Raw genomic sequence first — 13632 nt, forward strand, 5'->3', positions numbered from 1 at the left:
TTACCACACATGTGGTATACATGTATAGTGTAGTTTGAAAAATAACTCACTTGCCTCTGCCATCAACACCTCTGCCACTTTAGCTGCTGTCTGCGGCCTCTGGGAGTAATCATGTCAGGCCACGCAGGTGAAAGGGCCCCTGCCTTCTCTCAGGAGGAGCTGGTGAAACTTGCTGAAGAGGTCCTTCCACTATATGTTCGGCACTATGGCTCATCAGAGGAAAAGGTAACTACTTCATAATCATATTTGACTATGTTCATCGCCAGCCTTTCATTTTTCACAGGCTACAATGTGCCTCTGAGTCCCAGATACTTTTTGGATGACTTAAGTTACATTTTGTGGTCCATACATTGGATATACATGTCATGGATTGTGGAGCTGTGTACTTCGTATATTATAAATGAACATTTTGTTGTGTGATGTGTGATAATCCCTAAATCCTCCTTCTGTTGCATTCGTATGTCTATGCAAGTAAACCTTTCAGGATAACAATGATATCTTTGATGATCAGATGATGATAAATGACAAAATGTTTTGTTTGCATTACAGCATGAGTTGTGTATGTATGCTGTTAGAAGCAGCTGAGGAGGATGTTAGCAATGTGTAGCTAAACCTCACTGACCACCTTCAGAGCGCCACACAACCTAGAGCTCAAATATAGGATGGCCACAAGATGTGCTGTTATGCATTGAAGTGATGAAAATGTGATGTTCATGATGGTTCAGTATGCTCAGCCTGCAGAGAGCAATGCCTGTCAAAGGTTTTTCCCATTATGGGCCATAGCCCAGACGGGGGCAGAGTCACCATGGCAATGCAACTGATGCACAGGGTAAACTCCCCGTAGATCTGCAGATCCTTGGATCTTCCCAAAATGAGTCTTCTGAACCAATAGTAAGTCTGAATGCTTTTACATTGACTACATTTGGAATGGCGACTGAGGTAATCACCTGACCTGCTATACTTTTCCACTGACCCATTGACCCACATTGTCAATGTGTGACATTTTCTACTGACAGATCCCTCACTCCCACAGGCCTGTTGTCACGTTTCCCTAAGTCATGTTTGCACTGTACTAGCCTATTGCACAAGTAACAAACATGCAGTGCAGATAGTTGGTTAATTCTGTTCAGATCATTACGTGTGAATCACTAGCTTTGTTACATTCAAACAACCGCAGCAAACATACCTCAGTAGGTTGTCATCTCTGTAGGAGTGTCACATAAGGTAAAAGGTGTGTCCTGTGATACCAGTACATATCACACAAATGCAATCAGATGTAGCAAGAGATTCCATTCAGTAGTCCACATAGCCACACATCCACAGAGAGGAAGCTCTCAGTGACACCCCTGTCATTCCATTCATTGTCACCTAAGTCTTAGGGTACAGTTTATACTATGTTAATAGACTATTTGAAAACTATGCAACAAGTCAATGTGCCTGGATGTAAAGGTGTCTGTACAGTCATGCACCTGTAGTTTACCCATTAGAAAGTCAGAATGGTGTGTTGTGTTTCATAGTGGCTCACATCACAGTACATGTCAGTTGGCCCTGGGCTACATGAAATTAGTGGGCTGGCTTAGTCAATGTAGGTCATGACCAGGGTTGTGGATAGTCAGCAGATGACTACAAAAGTGTATATGTAAGTCCTTGTGAAACGTCCACATGTAGCCCCGAATTTAAGAAAAGTGGTACTGCATCCAATGAGGCACCACTTTTCTAGCACCCCTCTAACACCACCATGTGTGCCGTTTATTTAATATATAGAGCAACATAGAGTAGGGTATGGGCAATAGCGTCAACATTTTTGATGCTATTGATGTACTGTGCAGGATTGGTGCCAACATTTTGACGCTAATCCTGCAGAGTACATAGGGGCCCATTGAAAACAATGGTATGCTCCCTTTTAATGCCTGTTTGTGCAGGTGTTAAAAATAGCCATTAAAAATGGCACAGTGGAATCTCTGACATTCTACTGCATCATTTTTGCTGTCCCACTGGTGCAGGCACAATGTGGTGCAAGGGTTGACAAAGTGGCACAACGCATGCATTGCTCCACTTTGTAAAATGACGCTAACGTGGAGCAAGGAGGCACTAGGCCCTCTTAAATCTGGGCTGTGGTTTGTTAACAATTCAAAAATGCTTGTGCTAGGTGTCTCCAAAATATCTGTTAACCAAACAGATATCCTAAATTATGCAATGATATCTCTTCATTTGTCTATTGTATCCATACTGTACATGTCAACACACATCAGAAGCAAGCCATTTGGAGAGCTATCACCCTGAAGGTGCAGACCCAGGGGTCTATCGCCGTGGCAGCGTCCCTTGCAAGAAAAGGTAGGAGGACATAGCTGCTGGGCACAGAAGACTGCAGAGGTCCAACTGAGGCTGTCCTCCCAACGTATAAGAGGCACACACCAGACCCTGGCCCCAACAATGGCCCATACTGGTGGTGACCTACCCAGAGCTTGATGGGCTGTTGAGGGAATCACAGCAGCTACAAGGAGGGGTGGGTCCTGGGCGGGCAGATGCATACATGTTACATTGCCAACTTTATGTGTTAGAAGTAGCCATCTTCCCCTGAATATTGGTGGTGGCCCATGAGCAATGCACAAGAACAGTTATTGTTTGTGTCGGTCTGGTAGTAGGTACATGCTGATGTGCCTTGTCTACTGTCCGAGTGACCAGGAACACAGCAGAGTCTAGTCCCCTATCAATATACTCACTTGAGCAGACACATGACTGAGTACAGGGATTAATCAGCTAATGTTGCTTGATGTTGTTGGTGACATTTGTACCCAACTGGCCACTTGTCTTCAGTGTGTCATCCACAACATCAAACAACATGGGTTGACTGATCACTGTACTCAGCCTTGTGTCTGGTCCAGTATATTGACATTTGTAGCCAAAAGGCTATTCCTCCTCGGTTTTTCATGAGTGCTGGTACCTCACTACTGTGTTTCATGTGATGGTGGCCCTCACACATGTGACATAGCAGACAGTGCACTCTTGGAGCAGTCACTCAGTGAAACCTCCCATGGGTGATTGGGGAATGTACAGTTACATGAGTTTGTTAACATCACTGTTGCCAATAGTATTTGGCTTGTACATTTAGGCATGTGTACCTTTCACTTTTGTAGTATTCTTTACATTACTGTTTCACACAACTTGTCTTCATGGGATGATGTCTGATTCCATCACATATGTGTGCATGCAAAAATGTATTGGAAAATAGTTTTATGTGATAGGCATACAGTTCAGGTGTTACCACAGACAGGAGGGTGTAAGCTTTGGTTGGTGGGTCACACCTACTCTAATCCATTACGTAATATCATTTGTCATGTCCTATTGCTGAAGCAATGAAGGACATAACAGGTAGACCAACAGTAATTATTCACAATGGGCACTTCCATGCAATTGATGTGGATTTATTAAGTTAAGTGATTTGCACATGTTTATTAGTAGAGGTTTAATTACTGACTGTTGACATGCATGCATCAGGGAGAGGCATGCAGAAAAGTGGGAATCATATGTGAGTGTATACAATGGACTTTCTGTTTGCATGAAAAAATGCATAGTGATGTGCCTTTCCATTGAAAAACAGATTAAAGCGCCTCTCCAAGTAGTGGAGATTACCTGAGCCTCAACAACATTCAATTGACTGTTAGCTTTTAGTTATGCAATATTAGAATGTTGTTCTCACTACTACCAATAGTGACTGGGGATTTTCCTAGGCCTAGCAAATTCACTGTGCTGTGGATATGTGTAGACAAATGTCCCAGACATTTTGACCAGATTGTCTCCAGTGTGCTTTTCTGTGCAACATGTTTTATATAGCAAAATTACATAGGCACAACTTTCATGAGACTATTTCTACAATGTGACACAGTTTTTCCAAGTCACCCTCTTCCGGCTGCTGTACATTTTGCTGCAACATTGCTGTATTAGTTGACCATCATTTCATCATGATGTGGTATTAGGTATATGGACTTTTTCTGATTGCAGGGTCTTGTGTGGAAACTGTAGAAATACATTTGGAGTTGTCATACTATTTGATGGCAACAGTTTACTGAGGTATTCTACAAGAGCCAACCCATTCAAGGTGACAAGGCCCCGTACTTGATGCATGGGTATTGTAATTGCATAACTTCACTAATGTAATTGGAGTTATCCGTGGTTTTGACTTTACTCTGGTCAACTGTTTACAGTTCATGTAGCATGCAAGGATGTGGCTTTGCAATTGTTGGAGCCACCGTGGTGGACCTTGTAGCTGGGGTCTACTGTACATTATAATAATGTTTTGTGAACCAAACTGTTGGTAGGTGTGTTCTGGTACATGCAATGACCACATTTGTATTTGTCATTTCAGCTTCATCCCAGGCAAGCGGAGACAGGGCTGACATCTGTGTGGAAGCAGCTGGCCATGGTACCTCTGGTCATGACACTACAGACATAGGGGGACCAAGTGGCCCAGAGGATGAGGGGAGTGCCATGAAGGACACAGACTCTACATCATTGTCATTCGAGTCCAGCTCCAGAGGACACTCCCTAGTGGTGGTGGGATATACGTGACCAGTTCCTACACTATCTTAGTCTTCTACCCCTACTACCATCTCCACCTCCCTGTTGCTCCCCACCCAGTTAGCCTGATCCACTCACCCAAGGGTTGACCTGTCTCCTTCACTCCAGGAACCTCACCCCCTGCCCCTGTTCCCCCTGCTGCCCCAAGTGAGGAGCATATTGACCTCCTGAGAAACATCCCTGTGGGTCAGATGGCACTACTGAATGCCATCCAGGTGCAGGGCAGCCATCTGCAACAGATGGTGGCCTACCTGGAAGGCATCCACAGTTCTATGTCTGTCGTACAGAGATCTTTTCAGGGTCTGGTCTAATCCCTCACAGCAGCCTTCCACCTTCCCCATACTTCCACTCCACCACCTGACTCTCCCCCATCCAATTTCCCTATTCCCATACCTGTCCCAAACACACTCACATAGAAGCACGCACACACCTCAACAGCCCCAAGCAGTACATGTAAACAGAAACACCACAAAACACACAACCACTCACCAGATACTCATACCACTCACAACCACCATCACCATACCCCAAGATACCACATCCACACCCACAGACCCACCTACCACCCCCGCCATCCCCCAGACACCACACACACATGCACACACACACACACAGTAGCATCCACCACCCCCACCATATCCCCAGACCCACAGACGGAGGAACTGCTCCCACTATACCCTCAGACACCACACCAACAGACACATTCACCTATCTCACCATACCCCCAGACACCACACCCATTCCATTAGACAGCCCTCATCTTCCAGCATACCCATCAAATCCACATCACACACCATGAAGAAACACAAACACCCACACTCACCCAGACAACAGCTAACTACAAAACACAAACATCATACTTCAGACACACAGACAGCAGCACTAACAACACACATTCCCACACCTGACACCTAACACTTCCATTTCCTCAATCTCCCAACCCATAATCCCTACTGGACACCGTACCCATTTCTCAAAAGAAAGTTTAATGTATGCCCGTGCCCTTATACCTGTACAAAACCCCCCCCTCCCAAAGCCAAAGGGACCACATCCACACCCCAACCCACCTCTTCTGTATCCTAGTCCTTCCTGTGACACCTGATCCCCCCACTAAACCCAGTCAGACCCTAAGAAAATTAAAAAAAGGACACCCCACCTAAAGTCAGGCCCACCCCTCTCAAAACCAAACCCATCTATCCCAAAACGACCCCTCCCAATGGACATAATTGAGGTGCCTGGACTGCCTACTAAATGCCCCATCCTGGGGAGTTTTCCATGACAGTGTTCTGTGGGACAAGTTTAGTGGCAGAGCAGTGTGCTGAACCACATGTGAACAATTGGGCTGGCCATTGGACTTGACTACATGTCTTAATTATTATAATAAACATAAGCTGGTAGTTTTCATACACATTAGTCCTGCCATTACTTTTCTGCCATTTTGATGTCCATAGATACTTTAGGATGTATGACTACATGTTTGTTTCACCCAGATTAAATCCATTTGGTGTGGTTGGTATAATCTGACCTTAGAACCAGTACTGGAGTTACCCAGAAAAAGAGGAAATATTCTATTGATGGACATGTGGGAAGTAATCGTATTGAGGATGACATTACATTGGCTGGTGTTTAATATGGTAAGTATTTCATCTTGGCTTGGCCAATGTCAACATTCATTGGGTTACCTCTCTCCCTATGATGTAGGTTGGTCATTTATTTAATGTGTGCAAGCAGGAGATCTGTTCCTCCACACATGGAGGGTGTTAACTTTTTCATACATGTGCATACATTTTACTGGAAATGTGTCCATTTTCATGTACGTACCTTATGCCTACTTTAACTAAATGTTTGACCATGCTGCTGCATTTGCTTCCATGACTTGAACTTACACATTTCCCACATATGCATGCCACTTTGTATTGTATTGTATTGTAATAGTATTTATATAGCGCTTACTACCCCTGATGAGGCGTCAAAGAGCTTTTCTGCGAGTAGCATGCTATTTCGGAACCCAACAAGAATTATTGATGGATTAGTATAGGGAAATATGAGGACAGTTTTAGTATTATTATGATTTAATTTGAGCTGTAGAAATGAGAGTTTGTTAGTTAGATTGACTGGAGTAATGGAGGGGTGGAGGAGGAAAGAATCCAGAGTGTTAATTGGGAGAATGGGATTAGGATTTAGACTTAGGATGAGTAAAGGGAGGATGGAGGAGGGAAGAGTCTGTGGAAGGGGTTAGGGAGATCATAGTAGCAGGGTGAGATAAATGAGGGAGAATATAGTAGGGTTGTTTGGGAGATCATGGTAGTAAAGTGAGGTTTGGTGAGTTTGATGTGGAAGCGGAGGGAAGAGCTTAGGCAGAGTTATTTAGGAGATGAAAGTAGTAGATTGCATTTGGGATGAGTCAGAGTGGGAATGGAAGATAGATTGATAGAGACATGACATATGGTGATGGGTAGATAAGTGTGATATAAGATGAGAGCAGGGATTCATAAGTATCTAGTAGAACAACTTATCTAGGAGTTATGCAATGACCGATGAACATGTTAAGCATAGTATAACATACACACACACACACACACACACATATATATATATATATATATATATATATATATATATATATATATATTTGTAGGTTCACTCATTCAATCCAACGAGAGATCAAGACACCAAACGAATAGTTCCAAAATATATTGTAAAGAAGAAGAAAGAAATGGTGTTCCTACCAACGCGTTTCAGCCGTAGCCTTATTCACGGGTGGGGGTGTGTAACAAACAACAGGTATAAATACATAATCACAAACCTAAAAGAAGGACTAATCACAAAATACAAAGTATATATACAGGTCCTTCTAAGAAAACATGAGTGCCATCTTATAGAGGTATGTAAGGCAAAATGCATACCCAAAAGAATCATGTACGTATGGGAGCTATTCTTTAACCGATGCATATGAATTTAACACATCTTGTTAACTCAACTTGTGTATAAACATGAATACATACCATAAGTTCTGAGTTGTATATTCAATGTCTAATATTGCAGTATGCATTTCATATTACCGCGTAATCCTACTAACTTCATCCTGGTTAGACACTCATAATTACATAACACTTAAAAAAGTGTAAAATTATCAGCATAGAAGCTCGAAGACTAGAGCCTTACTGAAATCAGAATCATATTAACTACCCAGATGGGTGTTCATCTCCTCACTTAAATTTAACCCATTAGGCGACAGAGTCATGAATTTAATAATATAATTTGATTCTAGGGCACGTAATTTTTTTTGTCTATCTCAACCTCTCAAGTTGGATTTAATTTCATCACAGACCACATATGTCAGTTGTTTTTCATCGCCTTGATGCACTTCGTGAAAGTGGCGTGCCACAGGGTAATTCCGATCAAGATTACGAATAGCTCTTACGTGCTCCAGCATTCTCTTTTTCGCCTTGTGGATTGTGCTACCCACATATATCTTATCACATGGGCATCGTAGGCAGTATACACAAAATTCAGTATTACATGTAAAGAATCCCTTTATAGCATATTGGTTCTGCCCACCACCCCATGTTACATTTTTGCAGTCTTTGCTGTATCTGCATGCTTTACATTGGTGGCAGCAAAAGAACCCGAAAATGTCAGATCTCTCATTCTCAGATTCGATGCTGCTACACACTATGTTGGGGCTGAGTCTGAACCCTGAGCGATCTGCCTCTACGAAAAGTTAATGCTGGGTTATTGCCCACAACCTAATGTAAGTCTGGGTCTGTCTGAAGAATATGCCAGCTCCTAGTAAGTGCTTTTCTTAGATTGAATGTTTGGTTAGAGTAGGTCGTAATAAATCTGATCTTCTCATTCTTGGTGGTGCAGTGCTGTGTACGGTATAATAATTCTGACCTTGTCACTTCCTCCACTTTAACTACCGCCTGACGTATAGCATCTGCACTATATCCCCTTTCACTGAATCTCATACACATGGTCGTACATTCTTGCTGGTATTTCTCATTGGTACTACAAATACGTCTTGCTCTAAGGAGTTCACCATATGGGATACTTTTAATCAAATTTGTGGGATGTGCACTGTTGGCATTCAATAAGCTATTGCCTGCAGTGCTTTTCCTGTAAAGCTTAGTGTGTACCATGTTGTTCTCAACATTTAGTTCAACATCCAAAAACTGAATGGATGTTCTACTATGCTGCTCACTAAACTTAAGGTTACATTGATTCTCATTCAGAGTTGTAACAAAATTGAGTGCCGAATCAACCTCCCCCTTCCAGATGATAAAAATATCGTCTATATACCGGCACCAGAGTACCACATTGTCCTCATAGTTACTTACATTAGATGCTACTTGCTCCTCCCACCAGCCCATAAATAAATTCGCGTAGCTGGGGGCGAAGCATGTACCCATCGCGGTACCTTGGATCTGTTTGAATATTTGGCCATCAAATAGGAAAAAGTTGTTAGTAAGGCTGTACCACATCATGTCACAGACCATCTCAGTATGCATCAGGTATGATAAAGATCTAGCTCTTAGGTAGTGTCTAACTGCTTTAAGACCCAGTTCATGCTGGATACAGGTATAAAGGATGGTGACATCTAGGGTCAGAAATAAAAAATCATCTTCCCAGCCCAAGCCAACCATCATTCTTACAAATTGTGTGGTATCCTTGACATATGAGGGTAAGCATTCCACAAAGGGTCTGAGGAAAAAATCTATATATCGCGAGGTGTTTTCAAGTAGCGAATCCATTGCTGACACAATCGGTCTACCTGGGGGGTTCAGTCTGTCCTTATGTACTTTGGGCAGGAGATACAACACTGGTGTTCTGGGGTGATCACATTTCAAAAACAAATACTCATCCCATTCCAGTAAACCCCTGTCTCTCCAGTCAACCAACATCCCAAGGTATTGGAGACTAGACTTTTTTAACTCGGCCTGATTGGCAGAGATATAGCAATTACAATCACTCAGCTGACGTAGTCCTTCCCCTAAATATTGTGTCTTGTTTAGGATGACTACATTGCCCCCCTTGTCTGATTCACGAATTACAATATCAGGGTCTTTGTTCAAATTCACCAGAGCTATTTTTTGTTTCTTAGTAAGATTATCATATTTAGCATTTCTAGTGCCATATCTCATATATATATATATTTTTTTAAATTGGTTAATCATATCTTTTTCAAACACATAGATGGCTTCACTCTGTATAGCTGGCAAAAAAGTTGATTTTGGTTTAAAGGGGCTCGGGCAGGGTAACTCAGTTTCTATACCCAAATTAAATAAATTGATATATGGATCATCATGCGCACTCATGTCAGCATCCAATACTGATAATGTGTGTAGTAGATCTACATCTGAAATGCATAATTTGCTGATGTTATTGATTTTTTCTATACCCTTATTTACCGTTACCTTGGTTTTATACCATTTTTTCAGCTTCAATCTGCGTGTAAAATGAAAAAGATCAATCCGAGCTTGTACATAGTCAAAATTATTAGTGGGGCAGAAAGATAAACCTAAAGCTAATAAATGTTCTTCCTCCTTAGTCAAACGTCTCTCAGATAAATTAATTACAGTCATTGTGGATTTTTGCGTGCTCTTGTAGTCATTGCCATTGTCATAGGAACCTCTTTTCTTTCTTCTTGCCTTCGCTGACCGGTTCCTCGTCCTCTTCCTCTCTGTCCTCGACCTCTGCCTCTGGACTGAAAATCTTTTCTCTGTTCTGTCCTCCCTTGGTTTAGGAGACAAAACTGTTTTAAAAAATTGGATCTGTTGACACTAGCATCCACATCTCTGATTTGTTCAGCTGAAATCTCAGGTGCATCCGAAAGATTTCCGTCTGACACATCACTTTCCTCTGTTAGTCCCAGATTGACACCAGAACTTAGGTTATCGCCTGAGGGTATTGGCTCCTTATAACCCTCTGTATACATATGGTCGTATTTATGGTGAAAGGAAAGGATCCTTCCTGATTGGTAGTCTTTATAATCACGTATAAACTTTCTTTGTTTTTTCACAGTAATCTCTTCCTCAAATTTGGAGAGCTTTTTATCCAGGTTATCCTTAACTTCATCAAATGTATTTTGTGACACTAGAGTAAGAATCAATTTTGTAGTTTTATCAATCTCCTCAACAATTTTTATACGTTCTTTCGACGCATATTTGATCAAAATCCTCATCATATTGAGGGAGCTGGTCTTGGAATTTTCAGCCCATTCCTCCAATAGTTCCGGGTCAGGGTCTTCGTATGAAGGGATTGTATATATATGTAAACCCCTCGGAACGCGTTCTACCTCAATATATTGTTGAAGAGATTCGATCTCCCACCATTTTGAAAGTTCCTTTTTCATAAGTTTCTCTAACTTATCATACATGACTTGTACTTGCAAACCAGAGCCCATATTAGATCCCCCTTGTGTTGCATCTCTGTCACGAGTCTGTTGGGTAAAGAAAAGCTTATTAGATTTTTCTTTTCTTCGAGCTTCTAATGAGGAAGCCATTCCTTCTTTTTCAAAATTAACCACAATTCAATAATTGTGGAGCTATCCGATTTGTGGGCACTGCTCCAATTCAAGTCTTATGCTTCAGTGAGCCCACTCCATACCAGACACCCTCTTATGTACACACTGATATAATCAAGTCAAATTGGCAAAGTCTCAGTCAGACGTAATTAAATTGTAGTCATATCTAAATTTAAACGTGTGCACAAAAAACAGTTGGACTCTATAATCAATAATAGCCAACCCTGTGGAAACGGTAATTGTTTGTTGTTAATAGAACTACTTATATCCTGTATGTGGAATAATTTATCTTTCTGTTTGTGAAATACCTGTTTTGCTGAGTTGTAGTTGAATTACATGCCGGCAAAAGCTTTGTATTTACCGATGGTGAAAAACGAGCGATGGATCCAATGGTAGAATCACAGCCGCACGCTTCGCAGAATCCAAAAGCGGCACCGGATCGCCAGGCGCGCGAACGCAAGTAGCATAGAGCGCCCAGGCTCTGGAAAAAGAGCCACGCTCACAAAAAGTAACTAAATGCCGCCCAGCGGAATTCTCCCTCGCCGGCAGTATCGAGACAGCGTCACAGAGCCACACCGAGTTGCGGCCCGCAGCCGCACGCTTCCTGAAGCGGCGCGGGCTCGTACTTGCCCGCAGACTCTGGGAACAAGGTGTGTTTCGGCTCCAGCGAGGCCACAGTTCCGGGTCTCCGTCAGCACAGTACCGAGCGCTCAGCACTCCAAGGTAAACAGTAACTTCAAAATGGCGATCGGATCAGTCGCAGCTAGATGTACTCGTCCAAACGAGGTCGAATTCCCGTTCCACAGGGAGTCTAAGAGTCAAACTTTAAAAGCGGTGTGTGGGAGCCTTTGGAAAAACAATTAATAATCAAAAAACAAGCACCCGATTTACCAAGGCTCTATTATGGCGGTCTTGATATGGGATCGGGTATCCCATATAATATTTGTAGGTTCACTCATTCAATCCAACGAGAGATCAAGACACCAAACGAATAGTTCCAAAATATATTGTAAAGAAGAAGAAAGAAATGGTGTTCCTCCCAACGCGTTTTAGCCGTAGCCTTATTCACGGGTGGGGGTGTGTAACAAACAACAGGTATAAATACATAATCACAAACCTAAAAGAAGGACTAATCACAAAATACAAAGTATATATACAGGTCCTTCTAAGTAAACATGAGTGCCATCTTATAGATGTATGTAAGGTGAAATGCATACCCAAAAGAATCATGTACGTATGGGAGCTATTCTTTAACCGATGCATATGAATTTAACACATCTTGTTAACTCAACTTGTGTATAAACATGAATACATACCATAAGTTCTGAGTTGTATATTCAATGTCTAATATTGCAGTATGCATTTCATATTACCGCATATTACTAGGAGCTGGCATATTCTTCAGACAGACCCTGACTTACATGAGGTTGTGGGCAATAACCCAGCATTAACTTTTCGTAGAGGCAGATCGCTTAGGGACAGACTCAGCCCCAACATAGTGTGTAGTAGCATCGAATCTGAGAATGAGAGATCTGACATTTTCGGGTTCTTTTGCTGCTACCAATGTAAAGCATGCAGATACAGCAAAGACTGCAAAAATGTAACATGGGGTGGTGGGCAGAACCAATATGCTATAAAGGGATTCTTTACATGTAATACTGAATTTTGTGTATACTGCCTACGATGCCCATGTGATAAGATATATGTGGGTAGCACAATCCACAAGGCGAAAAAGAGAATGCTGGAGCACGTAAGAGCTATTCGTAATTTTGATCGTAATTACCCTGTGGCACGCCACTTTCATTAAGTGCATCAAGGCGATGAAAAACAACTGACATATGTGGTCTGTGATCAAATTAAATCCAACTTGAGAGGTGGAGATAGACAAAAAAAATTACGTGCCCTTGAATCAAAATATATTATTAAATTCATGACTCTTTCGCCTATTGGGTTAAATTTAACTGAGGAGATGAACACCCATCTGGGTAGTTAATATAATTCTGATTTCAGTAAGGCTCTAGTCTTCGAGCTTCTATGCTGATAATTTTACACTTTTTTAAGTGTTATGTAAATATGAGTGTCTAACCAGGATGAAGTTAGTAGGATTAGGCGGTAATATGAAATGCATACTGCAATATCAGACATTGAATATACAACTCAGAACTTATGGTATGTATTCATGTTTACACACAAGTTGAGTTAACAAGATGTGTTAAATTCATATGCATCGGTTAAAGAATAGCTCCCATACGTACATGATTCTTTTGGGTATGCATTTCGCCTTACATACCTCTATAAGATGGCACTCATGTTTTCTTAGAAGGACCTGTATATATACTTTGTATTTTGTGATTAGTCCTTCTTTTAGGTTTGTGATTATGTATTTATAGCTGTTGTTTGTTACACACCCCCCCGTGAATAAGGCTACGGCTGAAACGCGTTGGAAGGAACACCATTTCTTTCTTCTTCTTTACAATATATTTTGGAACTATTCGTTTGGTGTCTTGATCTCTCGTTGGATTGAATGA

The sequence above is a fragment of the Pleurodeles waltl genome, chromosome 3_1 (genome assembly GCF_031143425.1).
Source record: "Pleurodeles waltl isolate 20211129_DDA chromosome 3_1, aPleWal1.hap1.20221129, whole genome shotgun sequence".
Lineage (NCBI taxonomy): Eukaryota > Metazoa > Chordata > Amphibia > Caudata > Salamandridae > Pleurodeles > Pleurodeles waltl.